Below are 12831 nucleotides of genomic sequence, written 5' to 3'. Positions count from 1 at the left end.
AGTCAAACAGTCTCAGTGGTCAAAACAAGCTCTTGGACTATGCTCTCTTCTGAAGTTTGTCAAGTTCAATACAGAGATTCCTTTGAAACCTATTTGTTAACATTTCTCTCACTAACAATAGCATGCTAGTCCTTCAGGTAGATGTTTAGTTATGTTTATGGATCACTAAAACACTGACTCAGTGGTGGAGATGGAGACCATGAATAACTGTACATAACTGCATGGCAACAGGCAGAAAGATAGACACTGCCAATTCTCGAGACAAATTGGAAACATGGCTTAAAATTGAGATTTTTGATAAAGCTACAGTGTTTGAGAAGTGAGCTCCACATAAGCTTTAAACTAACATTACAATAGAAAATGCAAACCACAGTCATTTGTCCTCAAGTGTCAACAGTGTCAAATGTCTGCAGTGATCAATGTCATGGGTGTAGTGCTTCATGTACCACTGGCGCTGTGTACATTTGGATATATTTTTCCTTGAACTATAACTCTACCATTTGAAGTAATAGCCGTCATTATAGAGCAGAATGCTACAACCCTGAGTGCAGTTACAGGCGGACACCCCGCGCTGAACACTGACAGCCTAATGTAGGTGGCTCTGTGGAAATTATGCGAGAAAGGTTGAAGTCTTTTGTTGGAAATATGTTCTTGTTCGCCCCTGTAGCTTTCCTCAGGTATCTAATCAGAGGATAAAAGAAAAAAACTTCTAAATGCATGCCCACTGACAAAAATTCCATACAGCCGTCTGGTTCTATCGAAAAGCATTTGAATAGTAGAATAAGTACATTGATACATTCGCACTGAAATTATAAAGTAGCTTTTGTAGCTTTATTCTTTCATCATAAGTATGTAAGGGGACCTTTATATTACTAACACACATAAGACGTCGCACTTCAGCATCGAAAGCTTTTGAGCTTTCTTCGATGTTCCATCATTCAGGCATTTTGGGCAATAAGTATAAATATTTGTCATTTTGAATGAATACTGTTAGTGTCACCTAATCACTATCTGATTGTTGGTTTATTCAAAAGGGCCAGACATTACAAAATAATACAATGCAGTAAATGCACTAGTTAGCCAAAAGCATATATATTTTGTCTGTAGTCCCTAGACACAACTTACAAATTATTAATGTAAAGTCAAACGGTATTGCAATATGATAAAATATATAAGGATGCAAAGCAATTTTAAAACAGGGACTTTAAGATAATGTACCGTACAGGACAATATAATCTGGTTCTAACTCCAATAGAAGTACATTTACTTCTGAATGGAATATTTACACTGCACAGGATCTATGGAACAATAAAACAAAGCCACAAGGAAAGACATCTTCGCACCATTTAAAGACTTACTTTCCAATCTGAAACACTGGGGGGCACTGTCACATCTCTAGTCACCAAGAAGACATCTGTGATCTTTGTATAACACTTTGAATAAAAAGACGCTGTGATTGAACAATGTAAAACATGTCTACAGCAGAACCAGGAGCCTCATTTAGGATGTGCTTTGTTCCAATCACACTTCCGTCCAATCAGCTGTCTTTGTGCGGCCTCAGACACTCATGAAAGACTGATGGTTCAACAAACAAAGCTTTCACAAACACTATGCATGGTTTACCATCTTTACAATTGTCTCAAATTATTTGTCCCATCTCAGTTTGCCACAGTTCTCCATTGGGACATTTGGCAGCGTGTGCTTTGTGGCTGTAGGGTCAAGTGTCCACTAAGTCACAAAACATGAAAAACACCCAATTTGGTCATAAACAAAAAACGTGATGAAGTGTAACATTTGAAGATGACATCACGTCAATGTCATTTCCCAACATTTGCATGTTTTATACAATTTTGGCATGTTTTTATAGCTACTGGCATAATGGCAATTACATTGTGGGTGATCATTAGTGTCATTCAGGCCTCAGCTCCAGGACGGCTTCAGCATCTGTTTAATCTCGCTCTGTTTAAAGGGATGGAAAAGCAGTCAAGAAATCCGCCAATGTTACCAGTTTCTCTTTCTACTATTCTTTAATACTGACCCTGAGGTCTCTCCACGGGTGTTTAAAACATATGATTTGCCAGAACGACCCTTTTTCCCTTCCTGCACTGAACCTTTTTCATGTGAAGGTGATCTAATGCTAAAATATGCCCTTCCAAAATCTGATGGACATTTCCCAGATCTAGATACATGTGGGCAGTTTCCACTTATGCTTCCAGGAAGGGTGATTAAAGCTTAATGGGGCTCCTGATGTGACAGCAAACAGAATTAGGAAATCTCCATCTTTAAAGAGACCTATCATTAATTTGGGGCCTGGAGATTCCAAAGCAACATCTGAGCGACACAATGACATGGATCTCCTTGAAAAATCAGCTACAACCCTGGCAAATGAGCGAGTGAATCCCCCATTAGGCGATACATGACTTTGAGAAGAGCCCAATGTCATGAGCACATTGTGTGAAAGAATAGTAATTCTAATCACAGTATGTGAGGCTCTTCATCAGTAATTATGGCAAACTCATCAAAAGGCAAGTCCCCCTCTTGTTATTCAGCTGCATTATTCAGATGTATTGTTTCGTAAACAAAACTGTTTCCCAATAGCTACCAAGGCTAAAAGAGTCACCATTGTAAAAGATGCTCATTCAGCACCTTTAACTTTAAATTATATCAAAAACATCTTTATATTTTTCGTCTTTGTAAAAAAATGTCTAAAAAGAAGCTGCACCATGATAAGGTTCAAATTGGATGTGATGCATTCAGTACTCACGTTAAGGTAGAACTTGAAATGTGTTCAATTAAGTACTGTGAGATAAACCAGCAAATAATCTCCGCTATGCTCACTAGCTGGTGTCTAAGTCTAATAGTCAGAAACGTGCTGCTTGTCAGGTAGTGTACGTTGGATTTAACAGGCCTTTTCTGCTGAAAACGGCTGCCTTCATGTGGCTTAAAACCAAACCAAAACAAACTAAACCACAACAATGACCTGAAAGACACTAAAACGCTTTATATAATGGAATCCAGATGTGGGTTATAATTCTCATTACAAGCCATCCCTTTTCGATTCATGTAGTCTTGTGTTGATTGATTGTAGCTGGAGAAAGGCTGATAAATATTTAACAATCAAAACATTAATTGAATTCTGTACAACAGTCAGCACTAAAGGCCAAACCTGGGTCAAACCACACAGTCATTTACTGTGTCCATCAATAGATTTTAAGCATTGCAGAGAGTTAATGACAGAGACGGAAACTGTATCCTGATGTCAGCAGTGAGGCAGATTTGTGTTTGCCTCAAGCGATGATGCTCTGTAAGGACATGGATCAGCTGTTGTTCTCCCTTAAGTAGCTATAGTTGTTGTTGTTGTATAGGAAATCACAGTTTATGTAACAGAAGTGTGGTGTTTCACCAGAGTGGTCGTCCCTCGTAAAACTGGCTTAAATAATAAATACAGAGCCATAGGGGGTCCTGACCTGGACATTTAAATTATTTATTACCACTACAGAGCAGTGAAGTACTGAGGATTACACACACAAACACACCCTCACACATCTGTAACCATTTACTCTTTTAGTCAAACTCATCACCAGCTCTGAAAAAACACCATTCACAAAGCATGCGTGTGTGTCTGAGTGTGTGTGTGTGTGTGTGCGCACGCACGCGTGTGTATTGACTATATGGCACAGCATTCTTCTGCTTTCCGTCTACTTCTCTCCATCTCTCTTTCTCAAACAAACTATTGATTTGTATTTCTGTCTGCCCCATCTTTCTTTAAGTCCTTCACTCCCTAAACAACACCCATCACCCTTCCTCCCCCTCCTTCTACCTCCTCTCTCTAACTCTGGTATTTCCCAGCGAAAGCCCCCTCCTCACCTCCCCTCTTTTCTACCCCCTCCTCTCCTCAGATGGATTCTTCAGTCAGCCGAGTGGAACTGGTGCGGCTGCTGGAGAGATAGGCAGAGAGGCAGAGAGGCTGTGCTGAACAGACGCTGGGTCAGAGCGCTCAGTTGCTTCAGACAATCACAGGGGAGCGAGAGAAAGACACAGGAAAAGAGCAAGACCACATAGAAAGATAGATTTAAAAGAGAGAAAGGGGAGGGAGACAGGGGAGGGAGGTAAATATGTGACAGGATGCGGTTTCCCTGAGCTTGCAGAACATCGGTACACAGGCATACTTTGGGCATGACCTAAACACACCAAGCTTACAAGTGTGTTTTAGCTCTGTTTGCTGGCGAGGGGGAAGAAGAAGCAAACCGCTGGAACTGCTGCTGCTGTGCCTGTAGACGCTCTGGTTTGTCTGCTGTGTGCCGGAGGATTGTGTTTCCTTTAAGCCATTCAGCTCCACAGCAGTCAGCTCATCTGACAGGATCTGAACCATTCCTCCCTCCAAGTAGAATGCGTTTCTCTGCTGGAAGCTCTGCTCAAGTTGCTGCCTTCATTTCCAAGCAGTGAACTTTTCAACCAGATTTGTGAAACAGGTAAGTTTGCTTCCTGTTTGTCAGAGTCTACAACATGTGTATGAATTTGAACTTGGGGACAGATGTTTGACTGAACGCTCACCTGATTCTCTGGACAGCAGCCACTGTAAACTTGTGCTGCATGTTGGCAATTGTTTACCGCAGAGAGTTGATTCATTAGAAGATGCCGCAAGCCACAAGTTTGGCTTCTGAGCTGCGAGTTAGACTACAAGCCCTTAATCCACTGCTACGTCTCTCACACACACACACACACACACACACACACACACACACACACACACACACACACACACACACACACACACACACACACACACACACACACACACACACACACACACACACACACACACACACAACACACACACACACACACACACACACACACACACACACACACACACACACACACACACAGATACACAGATAAACACACATCCAGAAACGTTACAAAAGGTTACCTAAAGGGCAAACAGCATATGGGCAGCAACACAAACACTGATACATGATTTGCACAAACTACCGCACACACGAAGAAAAGCATAACATTTACAAAAAAAGAAACACAACACATGTTTTTGGCTCACAAACATGTAAGACAAAAAGGCACCAACAGATGTAAAACCCACCAACAAAACATGCATTACATTTCCTTTTCATTTCATATACAAAATGCAAATAAAAACACAGCCACACAGTTAAAGTGTATAAGTCACTGGCAAAAGCCCACTGTTAACAAATTGCTAAGGGGAAAAGAGCCTTGTGCTGTATGTCAAGCATATCAAAGGGTAAATGTTTGAATATGTGTAACATGGAATTAACACATGCATGCATAACCACATGTGAGCTTGCATACATGCTGCATTTTTGCATGACATGACCGCGCACACACACACACACACACACACACACACACACACACACACACACACACACACACACACACACACACACACACACACACACACAACGAACACACACATGAAAACCCTTAACCCCAAATGGCTGCATCCTACACTGGCTGCTGGAAATGTGGAAGCGATTGTGGTTTGGCCTCGCTACGCTCCAAAGTCACGTCGAAAAGGGAATCATAACACAGGGCAAAGGGTGAAGAAACCTTAAAGGGCAAATTCACCCAGATTACACAAAAAGCCATTTTCTCAATTACCTCAAGTCCTATGTTGCCTTTGAGATAATTTGGGTTTTATTTGCTCTGGTTTGAGATATTGTTATTGGAGATATATACAGGCAACCAAATTCAATAGGGTTTAATGGAATGTTACTTCCATCAGTCACCCTCAGAAAAGGCCTGCTAGGCATAGTGACCAACATCCATTTATAATAAGTTATTAACCTTTACAACAGTAGTCCTAGTGTGCTAAAAGCTTTTACGTTATGGTTTATTAACAATGAGAAGGGAAAATTACTTGATAATGTTTGGTGGGAAGCTTGTGTCCCTCTATTTAGGATGTACTAGCTAGCATTTACAGAGATATAGATACAGTATGTTGGGGGGGTCTACAACAGACCTGAAGCAACGGAGGGAAAACTATCTTTACTTTTAGTCTCTAGGATGGTTTGAGCTCTAAAATCACTGCTACCTTCATTCCCCATAATGCAACTCAATGGCACTTGGGTCTTTCTGACTCATCGACACCCATTCATTCAAGCCACAGACATCCGGTTTCTTAACAATTTTTTTTTCAGGCTGAGTAATCTCTATGACGATTAAACTAAACTTTTTTCTACTCCTTTACTGGAGATTCTTAATAATAAAAACACATGACCCCAAAACGTACAGCTAATCATGAATACAGTAAGCAGTGCTTTATCTTTTTCAGAATGATATCTCCAAAAATGTATGTGAACAGCCTGACTCATTTTCTATCCGATTTCCTTTTTTTTCGGTTTATCTTTTTTCCGAGCCTGTGTTGATTTTCCTTGGCTCCAGTCTTTTAGCAAACATGTATTTTAATCAACTTATGTTTGCTATCTGATCTGGGCCCAGAGAATCCCCCTGTGAGGTGTGAAATTTGATTAAGGTAATTGGCAAGAGTCGGATGGTGTAAACCATAATGTGTACTCTTCACTGAGTATGTATGTGCCCAAAGACAGACACACAAAATACCAAAACATTTTAGGGTGCATCTAATTGAAAGGTAGTTATTTTTAAACCATCTTAATCTCATTCTACTCTCATTTGGTTCAGCGCCTGTTGGATGCCGGAAAAACATTTCCATATGCTTCACATTTGGGACATGATGAAATATAAACAAACAGGAGGATTTGATTCTAAAATAACTTGCCTTAAGGGGACTTAAGTTAAGGAGACTTTTCCTGTGTACAAAAAGTACAAACATTAGGTTATGACAATATATATTTATTACGTTGAAAGGGATATCTGTATTCAAGAGATGTACAGGGCTTAACTCCAAGTTCTTTATATTGTTGGATGCATTTTAAATAAAACTGGCATAATTTCATTTTGATTCGGCTTAATTATTGGCAGTAATATCAACTGTGGGCAGTAAATATGGCTGAATGAGACACTGTAGATAATGGTGTGAGTTTTGCAGTTCTCACGACAGGATGTCACCATGAGTCCAGCCTCCGCTGAAAGTCTCACATCTTTTCCCTATATAATTCTCAGTTAAAGGCGCAAAGTTTATTTCCCCTCACTCCCGTGCTAGGTGACAGTGATCATGCTTTCAAAAATACTTACTAATTCAATCCTCTTGCAATGCCCTACAACTGAGACGGCATATTAGGATAAATCTTCCTGGCAAGACAGAAAACAAAAGGGCCAATATTCAGCCGTTTGTGTAGTAGCTTAGCAAAGAAAAGAAAAAAAACATCCCTCTTGGTATTTCTATAAGGCAAATTGACTCCTGTTGTAATGGGTGGTCAAGAAAATTGCAGCAGTATTGATTTGGTAATGTTCAACACGGACATATCGATAGGCTGTCTGAAAACCTAAGAACTTGGCTTCGGCTGGCTTTAATAAAAAATGACCAGCCTGGAGCAAGTTCACAGAAAGCAATGAGTCACTCTCAGAAACTCTCTTGATAACCCTCAGTGTTTTAAAAGAAAAATTACAAAAAGAGCAATCAAAGGATTTCTTTCTTGCTTTCCTACAATGTTTTTCTTTGTGTTTCTTTGGCTGCAGCTTGAAAACATCCAACACCATCTTTGTGAAGGTCGGAGTTGAGATCATGGTTTGCTTCTCACTTGCGAGAACTGTACAAATCCTAGCTTGGATAGATTTTGCATAACAAATCAGACTGTTGACAGTCAAAGACATGCAGAGAGGAGAGGAGGTAAACAGGATGACACGAATGTTTGCTCCTGCACACGAAGGAGGAGAAAAGGGAAGCAAGTCCTGGTGATTAGGAGGGGTGTGAGCTTATACTGTAGTGAACAGAAAGGAGGAAACTGACAATGAAAGAGGGAGACGTCGAGAAAGATTGGTGCCTATTATTCTCCCCAGAAAGGAATAGTCATAGAGGGGTTGGTTCCCATGGCAATAGCTCTTTGGATGTGTGTGTCTATGTGTGTGTAGGGACTGCACCCGGGCCTTGAGACTACATGGAGACGAGGTTGGCCGAGGTCATAGCGAACCGGAGCCACCCGGAGCCTTGAAACGGCGGAGAATCTCAGACAGACATTATTGTTTACTCGCCTGTTCTCTCTGCCTCACACATCACAATCTCATCTTCCATTTTTTTCCGCCTGTATGCTTTGCACCTATGTATCGTCCTTGGTCATTCAAAGCAACAACAAAAAAAATCAGCGAGTTGAAAAAGCAATTCCACCTTTGGCTCCCATGACCTCCGTGTTGGCAGCATGCATGATGGTTTAAATGTGCGGATGTCTCCCAAAACAAATTTTAAGCTTTTCTGTGGCATCTTCAATGTTTCAGGGGATCTCACATAATAATGTATTCACTCATTAATTAAAGCTTTGTGTCATAAATGTTTCTCCAGAAAATTATTAATTGAAAATATTGTGTGCAATGATGTAAAAACCTAACTTAAGAACTTTAAAAAATACTTGCTTAGTGCATAGCATTATAGTGGTGCACTTACTCTTTATAAGTTACAGAAATCTTTAAAACAATGATGCTACAGTCTCCCATGCTTGTTTATTACCTGACCTTCTATTGGGGGTGTATTGTTCTCAAATGGAGACTTAAAGGAATACTCTAAGATTAGATATACTTTATTGATCCCAAAAGGGGAAATGTGTTCACCACAGCAGCACGTTAAAACAAGGCATTGCACATAATGTGAATAAAAAAAGAGCAGAAAATAAAAATAAAATGTTCCCCATTCATTCTCTGCATATTATAAGGAAAAAGGGTACCACCTTACAATAAGACTACCCTTATAAAGGATTCATAAAGGGTTTATAATTAGGTTATTAATTAGGTTGTAAACACTTTATTAACCATTAAGAACCTTTTATAAACCAGTTATAACATAGTTTTCATACATCAACACAGGCTCACTATTTGGCAAGATGACTAAGCCTTATATTGGCTACCTAGCTTACTTCCTCTTCTTCATCAGCCAGCATCCTTGGTATTTGTTGTTCACTGAGTTTATTCCCCCCATCCATCTTGATGTTTCTTGGCATCTCTTTATGACCATTTATTTATGAGTTACTAACATTTATAACTGCCAAAAGGGAGCCTTGTAAAGTGTAAAACACATTCCCATTTATTAATGAGTTACTACCATTTCTAATAATAAGGCTTAGCAGTATAGATAAATGTGGGCTCACTATTTGGCAAGCAACCGGTCACAGTTGCCCTGTTTATCTCATGTCTTATAAAAGCTTATTAATGATTTATAAAGTGTTCACAACCTAATTAATAAATGAATTACAAACTATTCATAAACCCTTTATAAGGGTAGTTTTATTGTAAAGTGGTACCGGAAAAAGTGTTCCCCGTAGTGGAAGACTGATAGACATAGTCAGCACTCATTCATACATGCTGAAGATTTCAACAGTGACCCAGTTTCATTGGGAAAATCTGCCTAAAACGCATTGTCATTATGTGTTTGAGGGGGAACACATTCTCTCCTGAATTATATAACTATATTAAATAGGCTTTTAAGGGCATTGTATCTTAACAACAGTTTGAATAAAAAGCAATTGTAAAGGACACACATAATACAATTTATATACCTACACCCTGTAGGTCCCTCTCTTTAAGACTGGGTTATCACTAAAGGTTACAGCATTAACATCCTGCCTAAGTGCCCTTTGTTTCTCGCTCTCTCTTGGGTCCCTCTTTTTTCCATCCTCTCTGTCCTGTTAGACAAGGATTCAAGTTGGTAAGGACTGAGGGGAGGACAAAGGGAACAGTGGGGGATTTCCAATATTTCAGAGTGTTAGCAAAGGATATTTGGAACAGTCATCACGCTACTGTATATGTCGGCTGTGTCTCCAGTGACCTTTCCTCAAAATAGGTGGTTTTTGCTTATTACAGGAAACAACTCATGTGAGCATTTGTTGATCTGTATTAAGCTGCACGTGATGAGGTTGATAAGCATGTTGATGGCTATGTGTATCACCAGTGCAGATATTGCCCCCAATAGACAATAAAGTAAAAATACTTGTCTGTGTGTTTTGCGTGTATCCTTGTCATACTTAGTAGCTATCAAATGAAAAGTTAGTGAAACGTAGCATCCATATATCTGTACTTTTTATACATAATATAATATATGACATACATGATCAATTATTTTTGGGTGAGCTGGTTGAAGAAGAAAAAGTTCAGTGAAGTGAAAGGTCCATATAGTGATAGATGATGAATCACTTAGTAACTCAAAGTCCATTTGACGTTTTTAAACAGTTCTCACTTGGTTTATAAAAAAGCCTGACGGAACAAAGAAGGTCCCTTCAGTCTAAATTAAACGTAGCTTTGAGAGCCATCGACTTTATTCCTCAAAATAAACTATAGAGTGATATTGAACCAGCAGTATCCACCACCAAGTGCAGCCTTGCTAGCACACCACTTTACATGTCAGATTAAAAAGATCAAAAGTCAGAAAAAGGAAAAGAGGACGAGGGAGATAAAGTGTGAGAGAGGAAGAGAACAGACTTAAAAGGGAGACTACATGGAGAAGAACACAAGAACACAGTGTCCTAATTAATGTCCTCCTCCATTAATCCACTCTGAAGCTTCCCATGATGCTGGGTTTGATCTCAGCAATGTTGCTATCAAAGCCTTTTAACATGGCCTTGTAATATGGGGGGGATCTCAGTCAGACAGCATTACAATCATTCAGTGCAGTTGCTCCTTGTTGTTGATGCTGTAATGTATGTGCAAACATCGGGTGGGGTTTTGTAAATGATCTTCTTCATAAATAGTACATTTTCTCATTTGAAAAATTGAATCAAATGACTACATGACGTGAAGGTTGTCGATTGTAGTGTAGTCTGTAGAACTACATGGCTTAAAAAAACCCACTGTGAGCCAAAACTAGGGGCTTAAAACATTAACACCACTTTCATTAAGTCGTTTTCGGCAGCAGCTGGGGACTGTTTCCAGTAAAAAAGCTCAGATAAACCCACTACACGCTAACTTACTTGCACAAAACCAAGTCCCTCAGGAGCTGATGGAGACCAAAACAGAGCTAAAAGGTAGAGTCAGGCTTACATTTGTTAGGTGGCGTCGCGAGTAAAACAGCTCCAGATTATTTGAAATGTTGTTCAATGTCCTTTAGAGATGTAAATGACATACCAAGTTTGCAAAAGCAACTTTTTAAGGTAAAAATATGGCCTGTTTTTGTGATTTGCAGCTTTTCTGCCCGTGATTGGTCAAAAATCCATTGTTCAAGCTTTGATGTGTTACATTTCCTGAAAAGCTAACAGATATTGACCTCAGTGATGAAAAAGCAAAGAAATCTGATCCTTGAACGGACAAATTGGTGTTGAGTGACAGATAGATATGGAATGGAAAGACAAGCCCCTCCCTTCTGTTGCTGTTCACATTCAGCAAAAAACAAAGTGCTGTGGGGTGTTTTGGTTACAAAGGCCAAAGCTAAGTGCATCCCGGCTACAACAAAGCATTTGAACGTCAATCTCGGCTCAAAAGGAGAGAATCCTATCGAATAAAACCTCTTATCAAATAAAAAAACTCAAAATACCATTAGCTAGAGATAAAAGATAGAACAAAACGTTTGGGAGATCGTTGCTAATTCAGCAGAAGGGAAATCAATGGTTCTCTTCCTGTTTTTGTTTTTTTCTGGAGCTACCCAGAGTCTGTCTACCCTGTTAATGATCCCTGACTCCATGCCTGTCAATCTCCAAAAGAAAAGGGTGTAGAGGAGGTGAGGCAGGGCGTTGTGGGGGCTTCCGCTGCCCAGAGCTCCTTCCTCAAAGGGGAGGTGCTGAGGCAAGAAACAGTGACTCAAAAAATCATAAACACCTCACATTTCCTCTGTCAGTTTAGGTCTAAAAATACTCCGGTTCGCCTTCGCCTCACATCTCCTCCTTCCTGGTCTCAAGGAGCTATGCAAATACCCCCCATTTTTTTTCCTCATCCAGTTTTTTTTCTTTCCATACCCCCTCCCTCGTAGCCCCTGAATGCTATTGTTCTGACTACCTCCTCTCTCGCTCTTGCAGATTACATGACAGAGCCTCGTCTCCCCTTGTGTTGTTGCTACTCTCTCCAGGGTAAGGGGAGGAATGATAAAAGCTAAAATAGATTGTAGGCAAGAGTGGGAAACCAAGACTTCAAGCTTTTTTCTTGCCCTGTTTTCTTTGATGGTAGAGCCATTTGTGATGCTGCGCGATGAACCGCAGCACAGCGCGCAACATGTCCCGAGTGACAATTTAAGGGGGTACTGAAAAGCTTTTAGGGACTTTGAATATGCCAGCTTCTGCAGATTGCGTTTTTTTGCTCAAGTAAGACATCAGTCATGCTCGGCACATGCAAAGAGGCAAAGACACAACCCGTCAGCACATCTCAGACATGTAGAAACCGTTTAGCAGGCTTCAGAAGTTTCAGGTAGAGAGCCTTGCAGCACACAGGACTCACAGTGTGTTCTGGTATTAATCACAAGTCCATCAGCCCCATGGTCCATCTCAGGGAGCTGTTCTGAGGACTATAGAGATATGATTGTGATTCACGTTGAGATTCATAAAGCCCAACAAAGACATTCATGTAAGTGCCACTGGAAACACCGGCTTTCATGACAACCGTAATAAATCTCCTGCCTCATCTTTCTCTCTCCTTTCTCCCTCAGCGTGTGTTGATCACCCCTTTTCTATTCAACTGACTCTAATTGCGCGCTCCATTTTTTTTCTACAGACTCTACTTGCCATGCATTACCCACTGCCCCCCCCC

At 40.3% G+C, this 12831-nt stretch overlaps 1 protein-coding gene across 1 annotated transcript in view; it reads left to right on the top strand.

Annotated features, from left to right (window-relative positions):
• The first annotated feature begins 3957 nt into the window (after nt 1–3957).
• rftn1b (raftlin, lipid raft linker 1b) overlaps nt 3958–12831 on the top strand; it is a 92823-nt gene continuing 83949 nt past the window's right edge. The window contains exon 1 of the mRNA XM_010793417.1: nt 3958–4472. The gene's annotated coding sequence lies outside the window, so the exon portion shown is untranslated. The remainder of the gene's footprint in view (nt 4473–12831) is intronic.

This window comes from Notothenia coriiceps, unplaced genomic scaffold (genome assembly GCF_000735185.1).
Source record: "Notothenia coriiceps isolate Sejong01 unplaced genomic scaffold, NC01 NC01_scaffold00037244, whole genome shotgun sequence".
Classification (NCBI taxonomy): Eukaryota; Metazoa; Chordata; class Actinopteri; order Perciformes; family Nototheniidae; genus Notothenia; species Notothenia coriiceps.
Note: the sequence above shows the minus strand (reverse complement) of the source record. Positions and strands in the feature narration are given on the sequence as shown.